General features: G+C 36.6%; 1 pseudogene; it reads right to left on the minus strand.

Moving 5' to 3' along the window:
- Window positions 1–1716: 1716 nt before the first annotated feature.
- Window positions 1717–3640, minus strand: LOC111892995 (solanidine UDP-glucose glucosyltransferase 1-like; annotated as a pseudogene).
- Window positions 3641–6425: the final 2785 nt, after the last annotated feature.

Raw genomic sequence — 6425 nt, forward strand, 5'->3', positions numbered from 1 at the left:
TCAGGGAGCTTTTGCATTCGAGGTGAGTCTTCTCACCATACCAATGGGTCTAAGGCACCAAGGCCAGCCCATTTTATATTATGTGGTATGATAGTTAGCTTTATGCTAGGTGGTATGCTAGTAATTATATGATATGTGGTATGCTAGTTGTCTTAGTGATACTTGCATGGAAGACCCCGGGGGGAGCCCGTGCTATTGGATGTAAGACCATGTGGGGTAGCCCATGGCATTCCTAGGCAAATACCATGTGAGGTAGCCCATGACATTGGATGTAAGACCATGTGGGGTGGCCTATGGCATTGCTAGGTAAAGACCATGTGGGGTAGCCCATGTCATTGAATGTAAGACCATGTGGGGTAGCCCATGACATTTCTAGGTAAAGACCATGTGGAGTAGCCCATGGAATTGGATGTAAGACCATGTGAGGTAGCCCATGTCATTCCTAGGTAAATACCATATGGGGTAGCCCATGGCATCCTTACATGTTTATGTATGCATGACTTTATGTGGTATGTGTAGCTTTATAGCTAATATGATATGTGTTATGTGGATTGTGTGGGGTATGCTCTGGGGAACTCACTAGGCTTCATGCTTACCTGTTTGTTTATTGTTTCAGGTATCATCGTTTTGGAAAGGAATGGCTCGGAAGGATTGCAACACACACACCTATGAATTCCGCAATGAATGATTTTGGGATGAACTCTGATAAATGATTTACTTGACTATGATTTGAAATGTCTGAATTAAATATTATCAATGTTTTAGTTATATTTAAAATGAAATTTTTACCCTTGATTTTTGGGTCGTTACAAACGCACCCAATACAATTGTTTCTCTCTCTTTTACTCTCTATCTCTTTCTAAATTTCTTAACCTCTCTCTACATATATATATATATATATATATATATATATATATATATATATATATATATAAATTTAAAAATAAAATAATAAGAGGAATATGATGATGGGTATCCCATATGTTTAGTGGTTGAATGTGATGATGAAGTGACACCAACCACTATAATTGTTAGTGGTGGATATAACGGATGACCTTACCTCATTCTAATGAGATTGTGAATTTCCTCAATGTTTGACCTATGAGCAAGGTTGACAAATCGGGAATGACACGGCACGACAAATTTTATATAATACGAACATGCATGACACAATGTTGTTTTTTGCTTTATTAAAATGAAAAGAACCCAATTAAAACACGATAAAAACGAAAACAAACAAAAAAGTTAAGTTAAAATAAATATTTAATTCAAAATTAATCTCACAAAACAAGACAAAAACATGTTATTATCGTGTTAATTTTGTATAACATGATAATATTTTATTATATTCGACACTAATATATATATTGGATTTCAATTTTATTCCAGTTCTGTTTGGTATATTATATTTTGATCGTGTCGATTGCTAATCTGCAATAAGAAAATACATAAATTAATTTCATCATCCATCTATAAATGGTTGGCTTTTGTCCACCTTTTTAAACTTTAAGTAGCTTCATTTTGGGCCTCCCACGCGGCCATGCCTAGTTTAACTATTGGGCCCAAAATCAATCCAAATCCACAGCCCAAGACCAGATTTTTAAGGAAATGCAGATTTGACAAAAATTTGTAAAAAAAAAACGCTTTGCTTTCTCCAAAAAATGAAAACAGAATATGGTGTTAATTGTTTAAAAGCAAAAACCATATATAATATATAATGTAGTTTTGTCTTTTGGCTTTTTGGTTAACATGTACTTATATACTAGGTTTCATCTCAAATAGCAACACATTAAGAATAATGATCTATCATAATTGAGAAATAATTAACTAAAAAGATTAAAACCTTTAACATCAAATATTAAAATGACACATCATCTTCCTGTAAATATAACGGTATTGACTATCAAAATGAGCTACTGGTGTTAAAAAAAAATTGATCGTTGTGCATATTTTCAATTTATTTTATTTATATGCTAATTAAGTAGTTATAACGGGGTGAAAATAAGTGCACCTGTTGCTTCAAGGTTTGGGGGCCAATTTAATGGTTTTAAGTTCTTCTATTAAAGCCATTAAATCGTTATGTGAAGACCCACCTTCTTCAACAACATGTTTAGCTTTCATGGCTACCTCTTGTGAGCTACGTCTTATGCTTTCAGCCATGGCGGATCCACCTGTCAATATCTCAATAGCATCAATTATACTCCGTTTCCCGATGATTGGGCTAGTGATCACCGGACTGGAGTTCCAAACATCCGCCCCTACTCCGACTCCAATCCCTAAAAGCTCCACCAGCTTCTCATTGTAAAAGTGCTCGGCGTACAACGACCATGTCATCATTGGCACACCGGAGACGATGGTTTCAAGCGCCGAGTTCCACCCGCAGTGGCTCAAAAACCCTCCGACCGCCGGATGTTGTAAAATCTCCACTTGTGGAGCCCACTCCGTCATGATCAACCCTTTGTTTTCCCTTTTAATCCTCTCCTGAAAACCTTCCGGCATCCCACCGATTTCTTCATCTCCAACCTTCTTCCTCACCACCCAGATAAACGGTTGTTTAGATTCTTCAAGTGCCAAAGCAATTTCAGTGATCTGAGCTTCTGGGAATTTCACCATACTTCCGAAACAAACGTATATCACCGATTTGGGTTTTTGACTGTCGAGCCATTTCAGACAACTATGCTTCTCCGACGTCCCATCGCCGCTCAAGTCCTTGCGAATAAAATATTGAAATAGAGGACCAATATGCCAGATTTTCGTGCCCTTAATCTTCTTATAATGATCGGCATAATCTGGTTCGATCTCGTAAAACGTGTTGTGGACTAATCCGTAACTTTTCTTCTCCGATTGTTTAATGGTTTCCATCATCTCACCCATTTGGGTCTTGACTTTGAAAAGGTCCGAGACTTGAGACATCTTCATCATGATTTTATCCGGTAAATTGGGAACCACGAAGCTTTCCGATTCTGATTGCACTTTCTCGTGAGGTTTATAAACTTTCAAGCTATCGAAAATGGAGTGGTAGAGGAAACAAGAAGGGTAAAACAACAGTCTCGGGATTTCGAGGTCAGCGGTCCACGAGAAGAACATGTCGGAGAAGATGCAATCTGCAGCAAGACTGCGGATCAGTTGTTCCATTGATGTCTGGAGCAACATTATGCCTCGAATGAGTGCGGATGTCATTTCTTGATTGGAGACAGTGTTGAAGCTTTCGACTCCGACGGGAAGTCCGACCTCCAATGCTGGGAAGTTGAGGGTCTGAACGGCGATGGGGAGCCCGGCGGAGATATCACGGTCGACGGAGGATTTAAATACAAGAGCATTGTGAACTGTGGTGATGATGGTGCAGCGAACGCCTTGGCGGCGAACAGCCTGGCGACGTGGACCAAAGGGATGGCGTGGCTAGAAGCGAAAAAAGGGAGGAAGACGACGTGAAGGTCGTCGGCGCCGGTCACCTTGGAGGAATTAGTTTTTTCCGACGACATGATTCTTTCCACTTTCCTCGGGTACAAACCTTTTTTATATCTAAACTACTAAATTGGTTGTTATAATATGATAATTTGTTAGCATGATAGAAATATCGTGTCTTCACTATATAATACGAACAGAAGTGGTCAAACATTAACAAAACTTTGACTGCATATACAAACGATTCATTTGTTTGTTTTAATTTCTCTATTATTAAACGTGGCTTAGATTTTCTTTGACAGGTATATATTGGTCGACCGATATATTTATTATTATTGAAAAACAATCCAATACATATATATTAGTCGACAAGTATATATCAGTCGACCAGTATACTTATAATATATTGAAAAAAAAATCCAATTTATATCAAATACAAAATGGCAGATACTATTTAGACATCTTATTTTTTAAGATCAGAAGGTATACTAGTCATGAGATGCAGCTCCACCTCTGACCCCACCACCATTTTATTTATGATCTTCTTTCACACAAAGCTCCGGTGGACTTGCAACACGAGGCTACGGTCTTGCCGGAAAGAAAGATTTTGGAAGCACAGAGAAGAGAAGAAGAATAAATTGATTGCATGTGATGTGATATCTGGTGGTATATATGACATGAGCTCACGATCGGTTCCAGGTCATCACTATGATATCTTCCAGGTGGTGTACACAACCGGATTTTTATTATTACATTATTTAAATAATATATTTTTTTTTTGTGTGTTGGAGTTATACGGGTGCACAATCATAAATAAATATTAAAAAATAGAAATCGGGTAATCTAACATTATAAATAATGTTTTTATTAATAATAACAAACTATTTCAAGATTTGGCAAAATGACCACCTTCTCGGAAGTATAGTATTTCGTAGAACTATTATTCATTCCGGACTGATCGTAATAGGTAGGGATTCGATTATGGAATCACATGTGCATTTCGGACTAATAACATGTGTATTCCATTTTTACTTAGAACCAAAATCTTTAATTGTCTTATTTTATAAGCACTTCAAGATGAGTTTCTCGGACATCAATTATGAAGAAAACTTTTCCAAGTTGCATGTTCACTTGTACAACTTTGGGAGGACAAACCCGTATATTTACACCAACATCAAAACTAATATTATAGATTATTTACAACTCTCTTTTGTGGTAACTAGATGTATGGTAAAATAATTTTGTTCCAAATATTAATTGCTTGTTTATATGTTGTAATTTTTTTACAATTAATTATTTTATTTTGCCAAATTAAATGCAGCTCCATACATTCATAAGTTGTTTGTTGTCTTTCATCTTCATAGGTAGTGTCCCCCTAAGAAGGGCTACCTATAGACAATGTCAATAGCAGTTGTTATGGACGGAAATAACCAAACCATACCCATAGCATTTTGTTTGAACGTGGAAAATATTATTGACTCGGGTACCTAGTTTGAGAAAGGGTTAAAGGAAACTCTCGGGGACGTTAGGGAACTATCGTTCATAATAAATATGGACGATGGGATAACTTCTTCCCTAGGTCAGGTATTCTCTTGTTTTTTTCATGGGTACTTTTGTAAGAGTGTGGATTGGATGTGTGCGCTAGGTAGCAGAAAAATCAAAACTAGGTAGCAGAAAAAAGTAAACTACGATATACCTAAGTGTTCATACAACCTATGGATCTATGGTTTCATGCTAATTACATATACCCTAGAAAACATATAACATAAAGGAGAAAAACATACCTCTTATGTAGCTCTTGATCTCCATGCTTGAGATCTTGATCCTCCATGAAGTTGCTTGGATGAGAGGACCCAAACCAGAATCCCTCTAATGGTATCACACCCAATAACACCGAAGAGTGGAATAAAAATAACTAAGAGAATGGTCAATTTCACAAACCTAAAGAGGGTTAGAAATCGTCCCTAAGAGGGGAGGAAGAAGGGTTTGTTAAGAGAAAAACTTTTGAGGAACACTTGAACAAACGTTAGTACAAGATAATAGTTGTGGAATAACTTAATCTCAAGGATCAAGTTAGCTCAACAATAAAAGTTAGAAGTGTTAGATTGTTAATTACGGAAATGTAAAGATGCGGAAATGTAAAAGATATATAAATAACAAGTTATATTAAGTATACACCAAGTTGTTTCGTAACAAGGTTTGCATTCAAACACAAGTTAGTAAATATGAGCAACTTGAGGTGAAAAGGAACTCGGAAATTCAGATAAGATAAGAGAGAGAATGATCTTTTGTATTTCAATGAAAGTTCAGAAAGATATTGAAAGTGTGGTAAGATTACATGAAGAAGGGATTATTTATTTATAGAGTCCCAAAAAGTTACATCTGAAATAAACAATTAATATTCTACTGACTTAAGTGACCATGCAATGTTCACTAGATAAAGCTAAGCTGACACACTAAGTCAGTTAACGTAACCAAAAGTCTTCATCATTTTTCAGTGTGATAGTGGTTTTGGTTCACAAAATAACTTCTTCAACTTCAACTTCAGTAGATAAACTTCAGTTGTGGTAGCCACTCCAATTGTGGTAGACAAAAACAAGACTGCAGATCATTAAAGTTAAAGAGGGTCACTTTTTGTATCAACAATTTCCCCCAAAATGACCTATTCAACTTTCTCCTTCACTTGTTGAGTTTTAGGAATTTGATAATGATCCACCAGAATTTCCTTACTTTACATAGCCAATGGATTCTTTTGGTTATCTCAAACTTGACTTCATCTGTTGTATTCTTGGATATTTGAACCGAAGCCAAGGTGGTATCCAGTTGCTTCTTGGTCAAACTATGCATTGTGGTTACAGGTATGAAGTACTTCAAATCATTGTTGGCTTTCTTGTATACAACACCTAACTCTGGATAGTTTGTTGCTCCTAGTGACATGTCTTGATAACCTCCGGTAAAGCTTGGTGCAGGCTCAAAGTCTGGAAAGTTGAACTTCTTGGCTAGAACAAGGTGAATTTCGG

The sequence above is a fragment of the Lactuca sativa genome, chromosome 9 (genome assembly GCF_002870075.4).
Source record: "Lactuca sativa cultivar Salinas chromosome 9, Lsat_Salinas_v11, whole genome shotgun sequence".
Taxonomy (NCBI): domain Eukaryota; kingdom Viridiplantae; phylum Streptophyta; class Magnoliopsida; order Asterales; family Asteraceae; genus Lactuca; species Lactuca sativa.